At 37.5% G+C, this 25,666-nt stretch overlaps 1 pseudogene; it reads left to right on the top strand.

The window, feature by feature from the left end:
- The first annotated feature begins 294 nt into the window (after positions 1-294).
- Positions 295-16,115, top strand: LOC108462282 (21 kDa seed protein-like; annotated as a pseudogene).
- Positions 16,116-25,666: the final 9,551 nt, after the last annotated feature.

Raw genomic sequence — 25,666 nt, forward strand, 5'->3', positions numbered from 1 at the left:
TGAATGGGTGATAGAATTAATTTTAAAACGAAATAGAAATGAAAAGAAATAACCTTTAGTTTTTAACTTCGATTCTTGATCTTTGCTATTTTCTTGCTTAGTCGATGCTATTCTCGTATATGGATATAGGCGGGATCCAAAGTTCAATATTTCTTTTCTGTTTTTTCTTATTGCCCGTCTAAAAACTTACAACGGTTATTATATGGCTTTATAGCGAATGTTCCAAAGAAGAGTACAAAAATATTACTCTTGCTCTTATTCTTTCTTTGTTGTGTTGTTTCTTTTTTTGCGAGAATGTGTCATTGTCATCGTGTTGGGGTGTGGGCGTGGCGTCTGAGGACTGTGGAGGTATGGGACTGTTGTAGTGGGGTATGGGGCGTGGCAGACGTCGGTGGTGACAGAGGCAAGTGGGCGCCAAATGCTAGGGGGGCTAGGGTTTGGGATTAGGTATTTTTTTGTTTCTGATTTTGTGTAATGGGCTGTTAGTTTAGTGGGCTGGTAGTTTAGGTTATTGGGCTTTGGGTATATGGGTTCAAAGATATTGGGTTCTGGTTGTAAATGGGGTTTGAATTTTGGGTTGGCTGATGTATTAGTAAAAGGGCCCAAAATTGGCCTACAACAAATGGAATTCTAAATCATGAGATATGATGAATTTTGTGAGACAAGGTCGAGAATGATTTGGGTTCTCTGTTACGAATTTGTAAAATAAAAAAATTGGATAAAAATAATTAGGGCTTAAATTTATATGTTTAGAATCCTGAATGAGTCTATTTTCAATAGAAATAAATATGAACATCATTCAATTACGTACAAGGAGATAATTAATTTTTAGTGAAGAAGGGTCTGGCTGTCGACAGACAGAAGAATAGGGGTAACTTTAAAGAATAAACTGTACTTAGTTACTAAACAAAAAATTCTGAAAATTTTATGGTAATAAGATATATGAGTCTAGTTTCAGGGAAAATTAGAGGATCTTAATTTGGAGTCCTATAGCTCCAAATATAAATAATTTAGTGACTATGACACAGATGGACAGCTTGAATATTCATAAAAGTAAATAATAAAGATTATAGATAATGTTACTTACAAGTGTGCTACATACATCAAGGATGTGGAATGGAGAGGAGGAGGAGGAAAACATATATGAATATTCATTAAGCATGGCTAATTTGCATATTTTAGGCTTAGGGACTAAATTGAATAAAAGTAAAACTTTATGGGTAATTTTGTAAAAATGCCAGAAATGACCAAATTGCATGAAATGGATTAATTTAGTTCAAGATCGGGGGAAAACATGTTTTAGGGATTAAATTGAAAAGTGTTGAAATTATGAAAAAATTTCGATATTTTATAGAATTCATGGATTGTTATCAATATATATGAGAATAATAGTGGAAATAAGGATTAAATTGCAAGAATTTTATTTTCCGACTCTAAGGATGAATGTAACACCACAATTTGGGCCTAGAAGTTTTGGGCCTTGAGCATGGGAGCGGTTGAAGGCAGCTTTTAATATTTTGTTGTGCATGTAAATTTTGTTAATGAAGGCTTATTTTAGTGGTTAAGTGTCTTGAGAAGTGTTGGAGAAGTCTTGGGTTCAAACACGGACTCTAGTAAAAATTTAAGGTAGATCAAACCACAGGTGTAGTAGGTAGGCCTTAAGAATATTGTTGGAGAAATTGTGACACAAAAAGGAGTGTGGTGTAGTGGCAAGGTGGCGCCACTTAGGGGACAAGGAAGTGACGCCATAGAGGAAGCAAGGGTCCAAGGTTCAAGTCTTAGCTCTTGCAATATATTTTGGTTTTTCTTTTCAATAAATCTAGAAGCAAGTAGGTGCGCTTTAAAGTTTAATGTGTTGGATTTATGACACAAATGAGTTGGTGGCCTAGTGGTGATGGCGTGAGTTGGCATATAGGAGGACTTTGGTTGAATCCTTGGCATGCAAAGGTTGATTATTTTGCTATGTTGGGATGGCAAGAGTTGGTGTTGAATTTAAACTCGATGATGGAGGATCCCATCGGTAAGCTAACATAGGAGTGGATCTGGTGGCTTTAAATAGAGAGAACTATGAGGAGAGCAAAGGTACCTTTCTTGGTGATCCCTTCGCGTTATGGCGAGCTCGTTTGGGTTGGGCATCGGCTAGAAGTGCTTGGGCGTGGATTAACTCCAGTCTCTATCGGTGTGTATTTATCACTACTCTTGTTGTTGGATTGCTACTTGAGTGCGATGGGCGAAAGGGGCCATATGGGCCCAATGGGCCTCTGAGCCCAATTGGATAAGTTGTTTGATTGTGTAGTAAATATTGGACTAGGCTAGGTGAATCGAATATCGTGGCTAGGTTTGGGTTAAAAGGGCCACACGAGCGTGTGGGCCCATTTAATAGAGAATAGGCTTTAGGCCCATTCGTATTGTTATCCATGTTTAGAATACTTTAGTTTACCAATTCTTGAAATGCCCTCGACTTGTAAAATTACCAAAGTACTCCCGATTCTGAAATTACTGTTTTACCCTCAATTTGAGTAATTACCAAAATACCACTTGGTTTATAAAATCACCAAAATACCCCTAGTTTGTAAAATTACTAAAATACCCTTTGTTTATAAAATTACCAAAATACCCATGGTTTGAAAAATTACTAAAATACCCCTGTAGGGTAAAATTCTTGAAATACCCTTGTGGGGTAAAATTACCATTTGCCCCTAGGGTGTTAAATGACTATTTTGCCCTTGTGGGCAAGTGACCGACTTGGACCGTGTGATATAGACAACTTTGGAGGAGCAAGAGGCTTGGAGTATCGACTTGGATAAGCTTTAATCGTATTATTGGACCCCGTGAAGGTAAGCAACTTATGGTCGATAAGGGTTCTTTGGTAGAATAAGGTAGGGTGGATTTTGAGTTTGTTAAGCATAACTTGTATGCTAAAATGGTGATGAATAATTGTAGGACATCGTAAGGGATCTCGATTAGCGATCGTCATGAAAGCGGTGTGTCTAACACCCTTCTTTAGTTCAATTCAAGAAAAGCAAATCTGAAATTCCGGCATTTCATGGTCATGTGGTATCTGAATGCTCTCAAGTCATAGAGTAATTGTTAGATCCGGCACCGCAAGGTGGTAAGCACGTTCAGCGTGACGTTTTAGCGTATTTCGGAAAAAGGGGCTCGATGGGCCAAAACTAGGCCCAATGGGCTTACGGACCAATATGGGTAAGAGATGGGCAAATTAGCTTTATTAGGTAGATGGTGGAATCAAATTGCATAAAACGATAAAATTACTGAATTAGCTTGTGCGATGGCGTAGATCACGAAATTACCCTAAAGAGCAAAATTACCAAATTACCCCTAAAGAGCAAAATTACCGATATACCTCTAGGGTTTTAAATTGGTGAATCGCTTGATTGATTACTCTTGTATTTTGCATGATATGCATTTATTAATATCATTGCATGGGATTGGGGTATTAATGGAGGAAATCTTGAAAGTGGTTCATCCACGTCTTGGAGGCTTTGCCTCAATGATCGAAATTGAGCGACGTTCTTTACAAGCTGTGAATAATGTGAAATTTGGGTGGGTTGAGATATTCCCCACATGGTGTGTAGGGTTGGTGCAGGCGGTGAAGCGGTTGGTGGGTTGAGTAGTCTCCCGGATGGGCTTGCATTCATTATTCTTGTTGTTACTCATGCTCTTGAACGGGCCTATGGGCCACATTTGTTATGTAAAAAGGGCTAAGGCCTTGCTCTTGTGATACGAAAAGGGCTTGACCTCTTGTGTCTTGATATCTGAATAGGGCTTAGGCCCAATGGGCTCGAGTGAATTGGGCTTTGGATGGGTTTCTGTATACACCGAGTTTTCCCAAACTCACCCCTTCCTCTTCCATCCTTGCGGTGAGCCCTAGAATTGGTGGACTTGGAGGTGGGCGGGATTGAGTGGCCATGAAGATTAATTGCCGATTTTAAATAAGTTTAGCCTTTAATTTGGGTTATTTTATTTTTTATTTTTTTATTATGCTTAAAGTTGTAATAAGGCCGCTATTTTTAATTACTTTTATTGTGGGGATTATTAAACTGGCTAGCACTAGGGTTAGATTTTATAAAATCTACTTGTTTTTAAAAGATCACGATGACGCGCAAAGTTTCCATAAAGTAAATGTTTTCCCAAGAAAATAAATATTTTAAGCAAGCGATTTGCAACCTTAATCATTTTCTTAAGTGGTCATAATCAAGCGGTTTTCTCAAAATTATACGAGATGTTAGAGTGTGGAAATGGCGGTGTGCATGTCTAGGATTGGATCCAAAGAGAGCTTGGTACTTAGCGGTCAACGGACTCACCTCCTCTTCTTCTGGTTTCCTACAGTGCGCACTTCCATTCACTTTAACTTACTTTTAAAAGTGTCTTTACAACACCAACTCAGCTTTTCCAAACTAAGTGTTTTGAGCGCATCAATGTGGCGCATCGATCCGGTCATAACATCCGTAGGGTTTGGGGTGTTACATTTAGTGGTATCGAGCACTGGTTACAACAACTCGGTGTGGATCGGGTCCGAAAATCTTTAAAAAAAGTTTTTCCTATAGGTTTTTCAAAAATATTCAAATTTTTCTATTGAGCGAGGTTAAATCAATAGTTTTAAAAAAAAGTGTTTTCAAATGAAATCTTTTTATTTTCATGAAACAAAAACATGGGTTTTATGGATGATAAAGAAGTGGCATCTTGAATCCCGGCACCAAGTCTGTAAGTATTTACATTCCTCATATTACCTTTGTATTAAGATATTATTGTAGATAGAACTGAGACCATATCATGATATTATAACTAGGGCAACCTAAAAACTCTAGAATCTTGAGGCGTAGCTAGGCTATGATTACGTGAAAATAGAAACTTGAAAATACTATCTCTGCATAAGACATGTGAATAAATAGTAAAATTTTGAGATCTTTGTAGTTAATTGAGATGTGTCTTGGTAATGTAGAGTATTGATATGGATTTTGAGGGTAAGAAAAGTCCGCCAACTTCGGGTGCGATAACTCGAGCTTGGTAACGAGGTAATGGCCGAGTTAGTAAGGAAAGTGATAGAGGAAGTATTGGAGACCAAGGTTAAGGAAATTAGGGAAATGTTTCAAGCGGGGTGCTTGCGATGTAAGAAGAGAAAGGATTCTAGTTCTCGAAGACCAAGCTTAGATTACGTGAAACATGTTAAGGCACGACCAAACTTTCCAACTGCAAAAGACTGCAGGCGTCATCTTGGTGAATACCTTAGGAAGATGGGAGGATACTTTAGATGTGGGTCCAAGGAGCATCGAGCTCGGGATTGCCAAGTTTATCCTATTTAAGTGTGTGTTACTGAATTGAATCGTGCTTGATAAGCGTTTCTTTATTTGATAATTAGATGTTCTGCGTTGTATTAAAATTATTTAGATCGAGTCTTGTATTGATAGCGTAGTGGGGTAGATGTTAGATGACTACTGTTAAATGGAAATTCGAGGACGAAATTTCTTTAAGGAAATAGAGTTGTAACACCACAATTTGGGCCTAGAAGTTTTGGGCCTTGAGCATGGGAGCGGTTGAAGGCGACTTTTAATATTTTGTTGTGCATGTAAATTTTGTTAATGAAGGCTTATTTTAGTGGTTAAGTGTCTTGAGAAGTGTTGGAGAAGTCTTGGGTTCAAACACGGACTCTAGTAAAAATTTAAGGTAGATCAAACCACAGGTGTAGTAGGTAGGCCTTAAGAATATTGTTGGAGAAATTGTGACACAAAAAGGAGTGTGGTGTAGTGGCAAGGTGGCGCCACTTAGGGGACAAGGAAGTGACGCCATAGAGGAAGCAAGGGTCCAAGGTTCAAGTCTTGGCTCTTGCAATATATTTTGGTTTTTCTTTTCAATAAATCTAGAAGCAAGTAGGTGCGCTTTAAAGTTTAATGTGTTGGATTTATGACACAAATGAGTTGGTGGCCTAGTGGTGATGGCGTGAGTTGGCATATAGGAGGACTTTGGTTGAATCCTTGGCATGCAAAGGTTGATTATTTTGCTATGTTGGGATGGCAAGAGTTGGTGTTGAATTTAAACTCGATGATGGAGGATCCCACATCGGTAAGCTAACATAGGAGTGGATCTGGTGGCTTTAAATAGAGAGAACTATGAGGAGAGCAAAGGTACCTTTCTTGGTGATCCCTTTCGCGTTATGGCGAGCTCGTTTGGGTTGGGCATCGGCTAGAAGTGCTTGGGCGGGATTAACTCCATCTCCTATCGGTGTGTATTTATCACTACTCTTGTTGTTGGATTGCTACTTGGTGCGATGGGCGAAAGGGGCCATATGGGCCCAATGGGCCTCTGAGCCCAATTGGATAAGTTGTTTGATTGTGTAGTAAATATTGGACTAGGCTAGGTGAATCGAATATCGTGGCTAGGTTTGGGTTAAAAGGGCCACACGAGTGTGGGCCCATTTAGGTAGAGAATAGGCTTTAGGCCCATTCGTATTGTTATCCATGTTTAGAATACTTTAGTTTACCAATTCTTGAAATGCCTCGACTTGTAAAATTACCAAAGTACTCCCGATTTACAGAATTACCGTTTTACCCTCAATTTACAGAATTACCAAAATACCCTTGGTTTATAAAATCACCAAAATACCCCTAGTTTGTAAAATTACTAAAATACCCTTTGTTTATAAAATTACCAAAATACCCATGGTTTGAAAAATTACTAAAATACCCCTGTAGGGTAAAATTATTGAAATACCCTTGTGGGGTAAAATTACTATTTTGCCCCTAGGGTGTTAAATGACTATTTTGCCCTTGTGGGCAAGTGTTGACTTGGACTGTGTGATATAGACAACTTTGAAGGAGCGTGAGGCTTGGAGTATCGACTTGGATAAGCTTGAATCGTATTATTGGACCTGTGAAGGTAAGCAACTTATGGTCAATAAGGGTTCTTTGGTAGAATAAGGTAGGGTGGATTTTGAGTTTGTTAAGCATAACTTGTATGCTAAAAATGGTGATGAATAATTGTAGGACATCGTAAGGGATCTCAAGAGCGATCGTCATGAAAGCAGTGTGTCTGAACACCCTTCTTTAGTTCAATTCGGCAAAAGCCGAAATCCGAAATCGGCATTTCATGGTCATGTGGGTATCTGAATGCTCTCAAGTCATAGAGTAATTGTTAGATCCGCACCGCAAGGTGGTAAGCACGTTCGCGTGACGTTTTAGTGTATTTGGAAAAAGGGGCTCGATGGGCCAAAATGGGCCCAATGGGCTTACGGACCAATATGGGTAAGAGATGGGCAAATTAGCACATTAGGTAGATGGTGGAATCAAATTGCATAAAACGATAAAATTATCAATTAGCTTGTGCGATGGCGTAGATCACGAAATTACCCTAAAGAGCAAAATTACCGATATACCTCTAGGGTTTTAAATTGGTGAATCGCTTGATTGATTACTACTGTATTTTGCATGATATGCATTTATTAATATCATTGCATGGGATTGGGGTATTAATGGAGGAAATCTTGAAAGTGGTTCATCCACGTCTTGGAGGCTTTGCCTCAATCGATCGAATTTGAGGCGTTCTTTGCAACTGTGTAATGTGTAATTTGGGTGGGTTGAGATATTCCCACATGGTGTGTAGGGTTGGTGCAGGCGATGTAGCGGTTGGTGGGTTGAGTAGTCTCCCGGATGGGCTTGCATTCATTATTCTTGTTGTTACTCATGCTCTTGAATTGGGCCTATGGGCCACACTTGTTATGTAAAAGGGCTAAGGCCTTGCTCTTGTATTCGAAAAGGGCTTGACCTCTTGTGTCTTGTTATCTGAATAGGGCTTAGGCCCAATGGGCTCGAGTGAATTGGGCTTTGGATGGGTTTCTGTATACTGAGTTTTCCCAAACTCACCCCTTCCTCTTCCATCCTTGCAGTGAGCCTAGAATTGGTGGACTTGGAGTCAAGCGGGATTCGGAGTGGCCATGAAGATTAATTGCCGATTTTAAATAAGTTTAGCCTTTAATTTGGGTTATTTTATTTTTTTATTTTTTTATTATGCTTAAAGTTGTAATAAGGCCGCTATTTTTAATTACTTTTATTGTGGGGATTATTAAACTGGCTAGCACTAGGGTTCGTTTATAAAATCTACTTGTTTTAAAAGATCACGATGACGCATAAAGTTTCCATAAAGTAAATGTTTTCCCAAGAAAAATAAATATTTTAAGCAAACGATTTGCAACCTTAATCATTTTCTTAAGTGGTCATAATCAAGCGGTTTTTCAAAATTATACGAGATGTTAGAGTGTGGCAATGGCGGTGTGCATGTCTAGGATTGGATCGAAGAGAGCTTGGTACTTAGCGGTCAAGCGGACTCACCTCCTCTTCTTCCCGGTTTCCTACAGTGCGCAGCTTCCATTCACTTTAACTTACTTTTAAAAGTGTCTTTACAACACCAACTCAGCTTTTCCAAACTAAGTGTTTTGAATGCATCAATGTGGCGCATCAGATCCGGTCATAACATCCAGGCCGGGTTTGGGGTGTTACAATGAAATCGTCATTAATTAAAAGTTTAAGGGCAAAATGGTAATTTTGCCTAGAGCATTAATTAAATGCATTAGAATATGAAATGAATGAAAATGATGATCAAATTTATTTATAAAGATCCGGACGACTCAAATATAAGACTTGATCATGGAAAAGAAAAGATATCAGATTAATGAAATTATAAACACAAACAAGCAATGAGGTAAGTTCTTGTAACTTGAATTATATTCTTAAATGCTTGAGATTGTATGTTATTTATGTGAATATGATTTGAATGTTCATTGTATGAAAATTTATGAAACATTGATAAATTTGATAAAAGGAGAAGAAATCCCGGTTGAATGAAAGGAAAATTCGATGGATCTCTCGAAAAGGAATTGACGGTAAAAGGATCTAGCAGGACGGTGATCCTATCTGATATAGCCCTCCGAAGAATATGTGTAAAATGGATTTAGCCCGGACGGGTAATCCGAATTAGGGTCTGAATTTAGCTTTGGACTAGTAATTCAGATCTAAGCTCATTAGAGTAATTGTCGTTCTGAGGATTTAGCTTGGTGGTAATCCCGATAATACTCTATCGGTTTATATTACTGAGATTTAGCTTTGAGCTGGTAATCCTTTAAGGATGAGGTTCATGAGAGTGTGCTCTCGATATGAAATGTGTAAGACCATGGTTGAAAGATACCATGGCAACTGAGTGTAAGACCATGGTTGAAAGATACCATGGCTACGATATGAAATGTGTAAGACCATGGTTGAAAGATACCATGGCAACCTGAGTGTAAGACCATGGTTGAAAGATACCATGGCAACCTGATATGAAATGTGTGAGACCATGGTTGAAAGATACCATGGCAACTGATATGAAATGTGTAAGACCATGGTTGAAAGATACCATGGCAACTGATATAAAATGTGTAAGACCATGGTTGAAAGATACCATGGCAACTGATATGAAAGGTGTAAGACCATGGTTGAAAGATACCATGGCAACGTGATATGAAATGAACAAGACCATGGTTGAAAGATACCATGGCAACATGATGAAAATGAGTAAGACCATAGTTGAAAGACACTATGGCATCATGTCAAAGATAAATAAGACCGTGGATGGGAGACGCCTAACATCTCGTTGAACAATTGATATTCAGGTAATATGTATCAGATGACGAATGGTTATATGAAATAATTATGAAGATAGATAAACGAAATAAGTATAAGTACATGAAATATAATTTATGTTAAGTTTGATATAAGCTATTACCGGAATAAATATACATAAAATATATGGAAATGATGGAGCATGAAATATTGATATAATGAAATGAATGATATATGCTTATGAAGAAATGGTAAGAGCATGATATGTTTCATGACATGTACATATATGATTATCTTTGATATGTTGATACAAGGAAATTATGTAATTGAGACTATTATTAAACTCAAGTGCGATATGTCGAGAAAATAGATATATCAATGTTGAATTTATATGAGATATGTGCAAGTTTACTAACAATGTTGCTGTTTGATGCTTATACAACTGTCAAACTGTTGATTGAATGGTAATATATTTATTTATATGATGCATTGAATCGGTAAGTATTTAAATTTTTTTTTAGTGATCTGTAAATGGTAGTAATGCTCCGAAACCCTGTTCTGGCAGCGGATACGGGTTAGGGGTGTTACAACGAAGGTATAGTGCGATGTAGAACGATGATACATGAATAAAATATTACACAAGCAAATGACAATAATATGAATACGAGTAAGTGAATTAAAGTACACGCAATGGCAATAATTTCACAATATGCACCATTCAAATACTAATAACTAATTATCAAAGGTAAATGAATTAAATAATCAATAATAAAATAAAAAAGGGGTTGAAAGCAAGCTACGATAAAATAATTGCAAAGTAAATTTTAAAATGACAATGAACAATTTAAAATAAAAATGTAGAGAAAAGAAAGTTAAATCAACAATATACAAAAGCGATTTTTTAAAAAAAAAAAAGAAAGAATGATATATATATATGAAAAACTTTAAAACAAATAATATATATATATATGTATAGATGTATATACATAAAAGCATGAAATAAATAATGTATAAACAATTAGATTAAATAGTAACAAACCATCTTAAAATAAATAGAGTTCAAAATAAGATACATAAAACAATTTTAGAATAGGTAATCGAAATGATTTTTAAATAAATAATATGTAATAACGTTTTTTTTAAAAAAATACTATATATCCATTTGAATTAAATAGCATAAAACGATTTAAAAGAATTAACATATCTAATACATTTTAAAAGAAATACAATAATATATAAAGTAATTGAAATAAATAATTCATGCACCCTTTAACATAACACATGAAAGCTTCAAATATATATATGCACAAGAATTTTAAAATGAACAATAAAAGGTAAAATAGTTTCAATATATATAAAAACTTAAAATAAACATAGAATAGTTTAAGTGAAATAATATGTAAAAGAAAAATCTAAACAGTTTAAAGAGCAAATAAAAATAATAATAAAATAAAAAAGACAAAAGGATAAATAAATAAATGAACAGGAGCAATTTAAAAAAAAAAACGAAGTTAAAAGGTCAGGGACTACATTACAAATCAGCATAAAATAATGGGCATAACCATAAATACTAAAAGCTGCCAGGGACTATAGCAACAAGCGCATAAACTTTCGGGGACCAGATGTGAGAATATCTCAGGTCCCAATGCGCGGCATTTCAATTGTCCAGGCCAGGGATAAAATCAGAAATGAAAAATAATAATAGGGTGAGATTTTAAAAAAAAAAGAAAAATGCAAAACGGGCCTAAATAAAAGAGCAGAAAAGGCGAAGGGACCAAAGTGGGTATTTTCCCATTTAAAGGAAACGCGTGGACCCCCTTGGAGCGAGTCGGGTCGTGTGCTGGTACACCAAAACGGTGCCGTTTCGGCACCTAAACCCCCAACCCAAAACGCTGCAGTTTTGTAAATGTATAAAAGGCCCATTTTTTTCATTCCATTTTAGCCCTAGAACTTTAAAAAACAACAGAGAGCCTTTTTTGCTCTCTCTCCCCTCTTTGTCTTTCCGTCGATTGGGTTCCCTAGAGACTCGCCCTCTCTTGCCGCCGTGGCGGCGTGGTGGCGTTGCTATGGAAATGGGTTAAGCAGTGTAACGCCTCAATTTTGAGAATTACGTGAATGTTGGCATAGGTTTAATTATGTTAGTGGGCCTCTAGAAAGCCCAAACTTAAGATAGAACCCGATAATTTTAGTTAATTTTTGTTCCATAAGAAAAAGGGGGTGAAATTATAAAATAGAACCTATGTGAAAATGTTTGAAAATGCTATAGGCTAAATTGTAGTGGCCAAATAAATAGTAGTGCAAAATAGGAGGATTTGCATGTCAAATTCCCCACTTTTAATGTAGTGGCCGGCCAAGGTGATGGATAGTTGATAATGTATGCATTTTAGCATTTTAATAGTTAATGGATGATAATGGATGATGGGCATTAGCATTTTAATAGTTAATGGATGATGGGCATGGTAAGCATTATGGCATATTTTTATTGGAATTATGGCATGAGTATGGCACAAATATTAGTATATCATTTATGTGTCATAAAATGTTGAGTGATAAGAATAACAAAAGGAAGTAAAGGAAGGTTTTTGTTCATTCTTTGTTCTTCATAGCCGAATTTGAGAGAGAGCAAATAGGGGAGGAAACCCTTGAATTTTGGTCACTAGGAGGGGGAAAAATTGAAGGTAAGTTCTTGGTACTTTGCTTCTATCTTGATGTTCATGAGTTCTTCTTGATTCTACCCTAATTCATGAAGCATATTTTGGTTTTTGGTTGTTGTTTCATGTTCTTTTGATGAAAAATGGAAGATAGATGAAGTTGAGCCAAATAAATGATCATGCATGTGCCTTAGATGCTAAAGGGAAAAATCGGCTAACATGTTGTGCTTTAAAATGATGAAATGAAGATTATGCTTAAGTAAAAATCATAGATATGTGATGATTGATTGGTGATATACATGTTTAAATAACATGCATGCAAGATAGGTGTATGAAAGAGTGACTTGGTAATAAATCTGCTTGGGACAGCAGCAGTAACGTGACTTTGAAAAATCACCATAAATTGTGGGAGATGAATTAGAAGCTGAATAAATTATGTAATTAAAGATTAATGAGTTTAGTTTCAAATGAAATAAACGAGAACAAATTTTGAATTCTGTACAATGAGAAATTTGATTCGTAATGAAGAGTGGTCAGATTAGTTAAACAGTGAAACATGGGAAACTTTAAGAAAAATCTGGTATTGATTGGCCATACCAAAAATTCTGAAAATTTTATGGATAGAAGATATATGAGTCTATTTTCAGGAAAAATTAACGACACTTGATTTTGAGTTTCGTAGCTCCAATTATAAATGATTTAGTGACTGTTGCTCAGGAAGACAGCTTGCAGTGAAATTATGATTATGTGGTAAACATTGACAAAAATTTGTTAATGAGTTGCTTATTGATTTCTTATAAGCTTACTATGACCTGTAGGTGTGGTTGGCCGAATATCGTAAGGGGTTAATATGTAGTTTGTATTTGAATAGTTAGATTAACGTGTTAGTAATCCAATTGTAGGCGGTTCGTGTGTGGATCTCGTCAGCATATCGTTGCAAACAGGTGTGTAACTAACACCCTCTTTCTTAGTCTAGATCGGCAAAAGCCAAAAAGTCGAAATGCCGAAAACCAGTATTTTGTAGATTTGCGAGTGTACGAATGCTCGTGAGGTAAATCGATTAATGTTTTTGGTAAGCTGAAATGTTTGGACTGTAAAGTGCATGATTTCTGTGCCCTCGATATTTTGGGCTTAATGGGCCAAAATTGGAATGATGGGCCAGCGGGCCCAATTCGTAAGAACCCTCGATGCGTGATTACGTAGTACGTGAAAGGTAGGAATATGCATGAAAAACCCTAAAATAGATAAATTACTGAAATACCTTTAAAAGTGGAAAATTTACAGTTTTACCCCTAGGAGATAAATTACCGAAATACCCCTAGGGTTAAATTGACTTAAATGCATGTTTGACTGTTGTTATTTACTGCATGCCATGTTGTTATTATCTGATGTATAGGATTGGGATATTGACGGAGGAAGTACTAAAAGTGGCTTGTCCACGTATTGGAGGCTTTGCCTCAATTTATGATAACTTCAATGACAAGGCTACAAGCTGTGGAGTGTTGGGTGGGTGGGTTGAGCTATTCCCACATGGAGTGTATGGCTGAATGCAGGTGGAGTGTAGTGGTTGGTGGGTTGAGTAGTCTCCCAAATGGGCTGGCATATGTTTATTGATGTTGCATGTATTTTGAAATGGGCCTATAGGCCATCTTATTATCTGAATAAGGGCTAAGGCCCGGTTTATTATGTCTGAAAAGGGCTCGGCCCATATCCTTTATTACTGAATGGGCTTAGGCCCAATGGGCTTGAGTTGACTTGGGCTTTGAATGGGTTTTCCTTACACACCGAGTTTCCCCAAACTCACCCCTTTTATTTTCATCCACGAGAAATCCCCAACCATAGTGGGCTTGGGTCGTGAGGGAATTGGAGTGGCCACCCGTTCTGAAAGTTTGATTTTCTTCTGGTGAACTGGACATCCTTTTATTTACGTTTGAAGTTTTGGTTTTTTTAAATGTAATAAGGCTGCTTATTTATTTTTGATGGTTTAATATGTATTACTAAGATAGGTATTACTTATTTTAACTGTTGAAATTGGATAGTTTTAGGGCACGTTTTCAAAAACAACAATTGATTTCAAAATAACACGAGAACAAGCAAAGCTTCTGCAATGAAAGTATTTTCCAAAATTAATCACTTTTCCTAAAAATGACTTAATCAAATCGGTTTCCTAGAAATATCCATGACGTTAAGGTGTGGCAATGGCGGTATGCATGTCTAGGATTGGATCCAAGGAGCTTGGTATAGCGATCAGATGGACTTACCACCTCTTTTCCGGTTTCCTACGGTGCACACTTCCATTCACTTTAACCTATAATGAAATTATCTTTTAAAACACTAAGTAAGTTTTTCTGGATCAACAATATAAAATGTTTTGAACACTTCGATGTGGCATGTCGGATCCGGTCATAACGTTTGGGCCGGGTTTGGGGTGCTACACTTAACCCCATTTGGAACGCATCCGAAGGCCAAAATACCAACACCCGAGGGTGCTGAACGAAAGGGACTCTCAGCTCCCCTTTGAGCCCGGCCTTGGCAACGGAGAAAAACTCCTCGATGGTGTGGTCACGCGGTGCCTCCGGTAAGCCCCCTTTTTTTCTTTTATTATTACTTAAATCTTTATGCAAAAGTGAAGAAAAATAAAATAAAAAGGGATAAAGCAAGAATCTAAAACGAGAATAAAGATGAAAATCACCTTTTGAATTTTTTTTATTTCTATTTTCTGATGTTCATAAAAAAAAACTACATAGATGAAATGGTGGCTTTTAAAGCCGTTTACAAAACGGTTAAATCCTATCTTTTTGTCTTTTTCTCCATTATTTGCCTTTGTCTTGCGTGTGAACCTTCGTTTTGCAGGTGTCAGAGGCGTGGGTGAGTGGTGGTTGGCTCGTGAGGAGGCGAGGCAGCGGGCATGGAGGGGCTGAGCGGCGGCTGCAGACTTTGGTGGCTAGGGTTGTTGAAATGTTTTCTTTGTAATGGGCTAGTTGGGCTTTAGGGTTTCTAGGATTTTGGGTCTGAAATGGGTTTAGGCTTGGGCTGGCTTGGGTTTTATTGTTTGGGTCATTTGGATTTTGTGTTGTTGGGCCACACATGTTGTAAATGGACTTAAAATTTGGACTTTTTATTTGGTTATTTGGGTTTTATTTTGTTGTTTTTTTTTGTTTGTTGGTCTGGGCCAAAATTGGCTACTACATTCGGTGTTTCTTCTTTTCATCATCTTCTCAATCACACCATCGTCCTTTTCGTTTGGTGTGGCCAACACTACAAACGCTCCTGTGATCGATAGTGATGGTAACGAGCTCCGCACAGGCACCTCATACTTCGTTGTGTCGTCGATATGGGGTGCTGGTGGTGGGGGGATTGCCCCAGGCATGCCTAGAGGAAAGCCATTACCGGAAGTCATTGCTCAAAGAGGATCCAGTGACAATGGTATTCCAGTGATATTTTCTAATTCGGACTCCAACAATGGCGTTGTTCGCCTGTCCTCTGACATAAACATAGAGTTCATTTTCCTCAGACCCAAATTTTTCCTAACAACAACAACAGTGTGGAAGGTCGATGATTACGACCATTCAGCCGGAAAATGGTGGGTGATAACCGATGGGGTTAAAGGGAACTCGGGTGCCAACACTTTGACCAGTTGGTTTAGAATAGAGAAGGCGGGTACTTTTGATTACACACATTTAAGTACTGCCCCGTAGTATGTGGAACATGCCCAGCTTTATGCATCAAAATTAAGAGAGACTCAAATAGAGAAATGATACGTTTGGCTCTCTCCATTGACCATGGATGGCCATTTTTCTTTAAGAAAGTTGAAACATCAGCCATGGAGATTCAACAAGTTGTTCATAATTAGATTGAAAGCAATCATTATGCATGAACTAGTAGTTACTATATAATATTAGCTTCAAGTAAATAATCCTGAGAGAACTGATTGTTAAGATTGCCTTGTTTGAAGCAGCAAATATATATATATATATTTGCTTGCTTACAAGGTTTGTCTCTCAGAGTCCTTCTCTTTGTACTCTTTTCAGCTTAATGTATGAACTGTCTACTTATTTACTTCTTTTATTGCCATTGATTCTAGTAGTATTAGACTCATTAACTTGAATATTTTGTCTTGTAATTAACCCAAAAATTATATATATCAAAAAAAGAAAAAGAGAGTGAGAGAGGAAAATAGACTACCAAATAACAAGCGAAAAACTCTAATACTAGGGTTTTTTAGAGTGGTTTCAAATGCACAATAGGAATGGAATTATAGTTGGGTGGTTGGGGCACCTTATCTTTAGAGCTAAGGAAGGGTTCTTTTTAACTATATCGTTTTCAAGGTTCGAACCTACATTATCCTTTAAACACATAATGTATTTTACCATTACGTTTAACATTGTTGGCGATTTACTTTATTCTATTCTTAATTAATAATTTTGATATATATTAAGTTTAAGATAAATTTTTTATTCATGTATATCAATCTTGTGGGCCCAATGTCCCAACAATCAACTAGACATTTTCTTCTTTTTTAAATAAGATGTAATAATTTATATACCATATATGAATATTGATTAAAACTCTTTAATATAATATGGATTAACAATGTTTCATATTTGAAATCCAGTTTTGATAATTTCACATTTCATATTTTATCTTAGAATCTAATATTTGGCCTATTGATTAATGGTTTTACTATATTTCAAGACTATTAGATTAATTTGTCAACACTACTTGTATGGTATAGTTTAAAGGGTGTGTGTGGGTATATAAATTTGAAATTCTATTCTACCAAAGAAAAATTTAGAAAAAACAAAAAGAATTTGAAATTTAAAATTTGAGATAAAAATAAAAATGAAATTTGTGATAAACCATAAAGCTCAAAAAAGTTACAACAAATATGGTTAATATTATATATATATATGTATATATATGTCGAAACCATTTTTAAATCGAGTTTTGGAAAATGGGAATCGACAAAAACAAAAACAGGAGTCGCCACCAATCTTTTTAGGTGTGATTGGATCACCTTTAAAACATTTTGTTTTAAAATCATTAGTTTTGGTCTACGAAATAAAAAGAACGGGTTCGGGAGTTGATTACGTACGAGGAAGGATTAGCACCCTCGTAACGCCCAAAATTGGTACCTAATTAATTATCAAATGTCTTTAAGGTCGGAAATTTAAAAATTTTAAGATGCAATCCTCTTTTAAAAATTTTGATTTTGAAAATTGGGGTTCACTTGTATCAAAATATTGACACTAAGTTAGCATTTTGGAAATCCCTATCTCAAAAACCACAAAACGCCATATCCAGCAAGTTAGGACACAACGCCTTGCAATTCCAAGACAGTTACTTGTATCTTGAAAACCTTTAAAAACTTAGAATGGTGCTTGACTATTCGAACTCAACGAGGAACGTTGCAACCCAATAAGTTAGGGCACTACTTTTCTCGAAGCTTCCAAATACCAAGCATTGCTTTTTATTTTTGAAAACTTTGAAGTCTCTTTTTTAAAACCGATGCATGAAGGAGCATACTAACATAACATACGAGATAACATACTATAATAATAGGTAAATAAAGCACAATAGCATAAAATCATACATTAACCAACATATATATAAGAAATAAAACACGGCAAATTTTAAATAAGAAGAATGTAACGCCCCAATTTTCAGGAATTCTGTGAATGTTGGCATAGGTTTACTTATGTTTGTGGGCCTCTAGAAGGCCCAAGCTTAAGATAGAACCCTGCAATTTTAGTTAATTTTTGTTCCATAAGAAAAAAGGGGTGAAATTATGAAATAGGACCTATGTGAAAATGTTTGAAAATGTTTGAAAATGCTATAGGCTAAATTGAAGTGGCCAAATAAATAGGAGTGCAAAATAGGAGGATTTGCATGACAAACCTCCCATTTTACATGAAGTGGCCAGCCATCATGTTGTTGTAGACAATATGAGCACTTGATATCCATAATTCATGGTACAATTTGATAATGGGTTAGGTAAATGTTCCATGATAATTGATTAGGTAAATATTCCATGATAATGGTTTAGGTAAATGTTCCATGATGGGAATTTTATGACTTTTGTATTAAAGAATTAAATGGATGAAATAGGAAATTTTATTAAAAAAAAGGGGTGAAAAGAACAAAGTTTTGTCCATCTTTGTTCATCATAGCCTAAAGTTAGAGAAGAGAAAGGAGAGGAGAAAGCTCTTGAATGTTCGGTCACTTGGGGAAGAAAATTGAAGGTAAGTTCATGGTAATTTGCTTTTATTTTGAGGTTCATGAGTTCATCTTGATTCTACCTTAACTCTTGAAGCATGTTTTGGTTTTTAGTTGTGTTGTGAGCATTTAGTCATGAATTAAAATGAAGGAAATGGTTGTTGTTTCATGTTCTTTTGATGAAAAATGGAAGATAGGTGAAGTTGAGCCAAACAAATGATCATGCATGAGCCTTAGATGCTAAAGGGAAAAATCGACTAACATGTTGTGCTTTAAAATGATGAAATGGAGATTATGCTTAAGTAAAAAAATCATAGATATGTGATGATTGATTGGTGATATACATGTTTAAATAACATGCATGCAAGTTATGTGTGAAAGAGTGAATTTGGTAATAAATCTACTTGGGACAGCAACAGTAACGTGACTTTGGAAAATCACCATAAATTGTGGGAGATGAATTAGAAGCTGAATAAATTATGTAATTAAATCTTGTTGAGTATAGTTTTAAATGGAATAAACGAGAACATATTTTGAATTCTGTACAATGAGAAATTTGATTCGTAATGAAGAGTGGTCAGATTAGTCAAACAGTGAAACATGGGAAACTTTAAGAAAAATCTGGTATTGATTGGCCATACCAAAAATTCTGAAAATTTTATGGATAGAAGATATATGAGTCTATTTTCAGGAAAAATTAACGGCACTTGATTTGGAGTTTCGTAGCTCCAATTATAAATGATTTAGTGACTGTTGCTCAGGAAGATAACTTGCAGTGAAATTATGATTATGTGGTAAACATTGACAAAAATTTGTTAATGAGTTGCTTATTGATTTCTTATAAGCTTACTATGATCTGTAGGTGTGGTTGGCCAAATATTGTAAGGGGTTAATACGTAGTTCGTATTTGAATAGTTAGATTAACCGTGTTAGTAATCCAATTGTAGGCAGTTCGTGTGTGGATCTCGTCAATATATCGTCGCAAAGCAGTGTGTAACTAACACCCTCTTTCTTAGTCTAGATCGGCAAAAGCGAAATGCCAAAATCGGTATTTTGTAGATTTGAGTGTCGCGAATGCTCGTGAGGTAAATCGATTAATGTTTTTGGTAAGCTGCAATGTTTGGACCGCAAAGTGCATGATTTACGTGCCCTCGATATTTTTTGGCTTAATGGGCCAAAATTGGAATGATGGGCCAATGAGCCCAATTCAGTAAGAACCCTCTGTAGTGATTTTGTTAGTATGTGAAAGGTAAGAATATGCATGAAAAACCCTAAAATAGATAAATTACTGAAATACCTTTAAAAGTGGAAAATTTATAGTTTTACCCCTATGAGATAAATTACCGAAATACCCCTAGGGTTAAATTGACCTAAATGCATGTTGACTGTTGTTATTTACTGTATGCCATGTTGTTATTATCTGATGCATGGGACTGAGACATTGACGGAGGAAGTACTGAAAGTGGCTTGTCCACGTCTTGGAGGCTTTGCCTCAAATTATGATAATCTGAGACAAAGGCAAGCTGTGGAGTGTTGTTAATTTGGGTGGGTTGAGCTATTCCCACATGGAGTGTATGGTGGTACGGGTGGAGTGTAGTGGTTGGTGGGTTGAGTAGTCTCCCCAAATGGGCTGGCATATGTTTATTGATGTTGCATGTATTTTGAAATGGGCCTATGGGTCATAGTGTTATCTGAATAAGGGGTTAAGGCCCAGTTTATTGTAATCTGAAAAGGGCTCTGGCCCAGTATCACTGTTACCTGAATGGGCTTAGGCCCAATGGGCTTGAGCTGACTTGGACTTTGAATGGGTTTTCCTTACACATTGAGTTTCCCCAAACTCACCCCTTCTTTAACCTTGCAAGTGAGCCTTGATGTGGGTGACTTGGAGCCAGAGGGGATTCAGAGTGGCCATGGTGAATACTTTTGGGTTTGAAAAAGAGACTAGTTTTCTTAAGTTATTTTTAATTACTATTTAATTTTTGGGTTGTAATAAGGCCATTTTAACTTTATTTTCTTCTTTGATTTTCTGGGATTATATTATTTTAAACAACTTTAAATTGATGGATACTTATTCAAATGGGCTAGACTTAGGGCGTGATTTCAAAACGATACTTGTTTTTTTTTTAAAATAACATGACGTCACGAATATTCGATTTACCAAAGATAATCACTTAAAAAAAATTTCAACTTGTTATAACCAAGTGTGGCAATGGATGTGGGCATGTCTAGGATTGGATCAATCGGAGAGCTTGGTACTAGCGAGCCTTCATGGCTCACCTCCTCATTATGGATACTTACCGGTGCCCGACTTCCATTCACTTGGTTAGTTTGACAAAAGTCGGCTTTTTAAAACACTAAAAAGGGAACACGGATTTTTGACTTTAAAGTGGCACGTCGGATTCAGCCTTAACGTTTGGGCTAGGCTTGGGGTGCTACATTTAGTGGTATCAGAGCCTAGGTTGCAACAACTCAGCCGTGGATCGGGTCCAAAAAGGGTTTTCAAAACTTTATGCCAAAAAAAAGGGTATTTTTGGAAAAACTTGACTTTTGAAAATAAATTTTCTGTTTAAAGGAGATAATCTCCGAACTTGTTTTTTTTAACACAAATGTTTGGAAAATGGATTTTAAAAAGTCTAAATCTTTTGAGTTTATCTGAAAACTGATGAGGTGGCACACTGAATCCCCGGCACCAAGGCTGTAAGTACTATTTTGTTTTATATACTGAATTCTACTGTAGTTAGTACTAAACCTTAGAGATAGTACTATAGATAATATAGCGTAAAGGCTACAAAACTGAGACTGTAGGGTAAACTAAGCCCTAGGAAACTGAGACAGTAGCTAAACTGTGGTTACGCGAGAACAACTTTGAAACATTATCTGTTCATAAGATATTCTGTAATAAACTGTGGAAGTAGTAACCTAAATGCATAAAATTCGTAATCAGATAAATCGATATGAGTACGAGAGCTACTCGGGGAAGAGGCCGTGGTCGAGGCCGAGGTAGTACTCAAGCTGGATCTTCGTCTTCTGAACACATACCCGCTGGAGTAGCACGACCACCACCGATGGATGAGAATGGGCCGTATTCGGGCCGCAAGGGATGACGCTCTGTCCCAGGCCATGTTAAGAGTTTTGGAAAGGGTGGCCGGAGCTAATATCGGGCTCATGAATAGGGGATCCATTTCTGAGTGACTCCGGGCCAACGGAGCGGAAGTTTTTAGGGGTGCATCTGAAGTAGCCCCAAATGTGGCTGAGTACTGGCTGGAAGCCACGGAGTGGATTATGGATGACTTGGACTGCTCAGTAGAGCAAAAGTTAAAATGAGCAGTATCCTTACTACGGGACGAGGCGTATCAGTGGTGGATCACTTTGAGAGAGCGTACCCCAGCTGAGAGGGTAACTTGGGAGTTGTTTAAGCAGTCCTTCAAGGCGAAGTATGTCGAGCTAGCTATGTGGATCTTGTGAAGGAAGGAATTCTGAACGACCGAGGTGGTAAGACCGTTGCTGAATATGAGGCAGAGTTTCTGCAATTGAGCCGGTATGCTAATGGTATTGTCTCTACCGAATACGAGCGCAGTGTTCGCTTTGAGGATGGCCTCAAGGATGAGCCAAGGGGCTTGAGTGTAAACTCTTGAGTCTCGTGGTTCCTAAAGTGGAGGGACTGACAGTGGATAAGGTTAAGACCGTAAAGGAGTTCCAAGATGTTTTTCCGGAGGAGCTTCCAGGATTGCCTCCGAACCGAGAAGTTGAGTTTGGAATAGATTTGTTGCCTGGAACGGTGCCCGTGTTTATCGCACCGTATAGGATGGCACCGAAGGATTTAGTGGAGTTAAAGGCTCAAATTCAAGAGTTATTGGATAGGGGCTTCATTAGGCCAAGCGTGTCTCCATGGGGAGCACCGGTGCTATTCGTAAAAAAGAAGGATAGTAATGCGGATGTGCATTAATTATCACCAGTTGAACAAACTGACGATTAAGAATAAGTATCCACTGCCAAGGATTGACGATCTGTTCGACCAGCTTAGAGGAGCTTCTGTATTCTCCAAGATCGACCTTCGATCTGGATATCATCAGTTAAGGGTCAAGGAGGTAGATATCCATAAGACGGCATTCAGGACTCAGTATGGTCATTACGAGTTTCTGGTTATGCCATTTGGACCCACGAACGCTCTGCGGTGTTTATGGATCGATGAATCGTGTGTTCCAACCATTTTAGATCGGTTCAGTAGTCGTCTTTATTGACGATATCCTGGTATATTCTGAAACTGAAACAAAACATGATGAGCATCTCCGTATAGTGCTGCGAGTGTTAAGGGAGAAGGAACTCTTTGTGAAGTTCAGCAAGTCTGAACTTTGGTTGAGGGAGGTAACCTTCTTAGGACATGCGGTCTCTGCTGAGGGGATTAAGGTAGACCCTCGAAAAATTGAAGCGATTTTAGAGTGGAAGCCGCCTAGGTCAAGATATCAAAATACGGAGTTTCCTAGGGTGGCGGGATACTACTGAAAGGTTTGTGGAAGGTTTTTACGTGATGGCGCACTTTGACAAAACTCATAAGGAAAGGAGTACCGCTTTGTATGGACTAAGAAGCGGCAGGAAGCTTTTGAGAAGTTGAAGAAAGTTCTGATCAAGCACTGTGTTAATTCAAATGAGTGCTGGAAGGATTTTATTGTGTGCGATGCGCATCACACGTGGGTTTGGACTGCGTGTTAATGCAATAGGGTAAGGTGGTTGCATATGCATCACGATAGCTTAAGCCTCACGAAGGGAACTATCTAACTCATGATTTGGAGTTGGCAGTAGTGATATTCGCACTTAAGATTCGGAGACATTACTTGTACGGAGAAAGGTGTATTATATACACTGATCATAAGGGTCTTAAGTATTTGTTGACTCAGAAGGAGCTGAACCTTAGGCAAAGGAAATGGATTAAGTTACTTAAGGATTATGACTGGTCGATCGAGTATCACCCAAGCAAGGCTAATGTGGTAGCCGATGCTTTAAGTCGTAGAGCTGTATCTGATCTGAGAGCAATGTTTGCTCGTCTGAGTCTATATGATGATGGAAATCTGTTGGCTGAGTTGTAAGTGAGGCCAACCTGGGTGGACCAGATTAAGGAAAAGCAGTTGAACGATGAGTCTTTGGTCGCTCGTTTCCAACAAGTTAAAGAAGGGGAAACTTATGAGTTTGGGTTACATGGCGAAGGAGTTCTGTGTTTCTGAGGAAGAATTTATGTTCCGAAGGACTCTGATTTGAGGCAGACAATATTGAAGGAAGCTTATGGAGGACTTTGTGCCATGCATCCTGGAGGGAACAAGTTGTATCACGACTTGCGAGAATTGTACCGGTGGCACGGACTTAAACGAAATAACGAGTTTGTAGGAAATGTCGACATGCCAGCAAGTGAAAGTTGAGCATCAATTACCTTTTGGACTGTTACAGCCAGTGAAGATACCACTTTGGAAGTGGGAGAGGGTAACCATAGACTTTGTGAGTGGGCTGCCCTTGACACCATCGAAGGAAGACTCGGTGTGGGTGATTATGGATAGGTTGACCAAATCGGTCCATTTCATACCTGTTCGTACTGACCTTTCACTTCAAAAGTTAGCCAAGTTGTATGTGGCAGAGATTGTGCGACTTTATGGAGTCCCAGTTTCAATTATTTCTGATCGGGATCCCAGATTTACATCTCGGTTTTGGTAAAAGTTGAATGAGGCATTGGGGACACGATTGAATTTTTGTACGGCTTCCTATCCCTAGACTGATGGTCAATCGGAAAGGGTTATTCAGATTCTGGAGGACATGTTGAGGGGATGCGTGATTGATTTTTGAGGTAGTTGGGAGGATTACTTACTGTTGGCAGAATTTGCATACAATAACAGTTACCAGGCGAGTATTTGGATGGCACTGTATGAAGCACTGTATGGACGAATGTGTCGTACACCTAGTTGTTGGACCGAACTAGGAGAGCGACAAGTTCTTGGACCAAAGTTGGTAGCTGATACTGAGGATAAGGTCAGAATAATTAGGGACCGGTTAAGAGAAGCATCTGATAGGCAAAAGTCGTATGCAGATTTGAAGCGTAAGGAGATTGAGTACTCAGTAAGTGATATGGTTTTCTTAAAGGTTTCACCTTGGAAGGAGATCTTGAGATTCGGCAAGAAAGGCAAATTGAGTCTGCAGTTTATAGGGCCTTATCGAGTTCTTAAGTGGGTAGGGCCAGTAGCGTATCAGTTAGAGTTACCACCAGAGTTAGACAGAATCCATGACATTTTTCATGTGTCTATGTTAAGACAATATCGATCGGATCCCTCACATGTTGTGCCAGTGGAGGAGATTGAAGTAAGGACTGATTTGACCTTTGAAGAAGAACCCATACAAATTTTAGATCGAGAGGTTAAAGTTCTAAGAAGGAAGTCGGTTCTGTTGGTAAAAGTACTGTGGCGTAATCATGGAAGGGAAGAAGCTACTTGGGAATCAGAAGAGACTATGCATCAATAATACCCTCAACTATTTGGATCAGGTAAATTTCGAGGATGAAATTTCTTTAAGGAGGGTAGAGTTGTAACGCCCCAATTTTCAGGAATTCTGTGAATGTTGGCATAGGTTTAATTATGTTTGTGGGCCTCTAGAAGGCCCAAGCTTAAGATAGAACCATGCAATTTTAGTTAATTTTTGTTCCATAAGAAAAAGGGGGTGAAATTATGAAATAGGACCTATGTGAAAATGTTTGAAAATGCTATAAGTTAAATTGAAGTGGCCAAATAAATAGGAGTGCAAAATAGGAGGATTTGCATGACAAACCTCCCATTTTACATGAAGTGGCCAGCCATCATGTTGTTGTAGACAATATGAGCACTTGATATCCATAATTCATGGTACAAATTGATAATGGGTTAGGTAAATGTTCCATGATAATGGATTAGGTAAATATTCCATGATAATGGGTTAGATAAATGTTCCATGATAATGGTTTAGGTAAATGTTCCATGATGGGAATTTTATGTCTTTTGTATTAAAGAATTAAATGGATGAAATAGGAAATTTTATTAAAAAAAAGGGGTGAAAAGAACAAAGTTTTGTCCATCTTTGTTCATCATAGCCTAAAGTTAGAGAAGAGAAAGGAGAGGAGAAAGCTCTTGAATGTTCGGTCACTTGGGGAAGAAAATTGAAGGTAAGTTCATGGTAGTT

Source organism: Gossypium arboreum, chromosome 10 (genome assembly GCF_025698485.1).
Source record: "Gossypium arboreum isolate Shixiya-1 chromosome 10, ASM2569848v2, whole genome shotgun sequence".
Classification (NCBI taxonomy): domain Eukaryota; kingdom Viridiplantae; phylum Streptophyta; class Magnoliopsida; order Malvales; family Malvaceae; genus Gossypium; species Gossypium arboreum.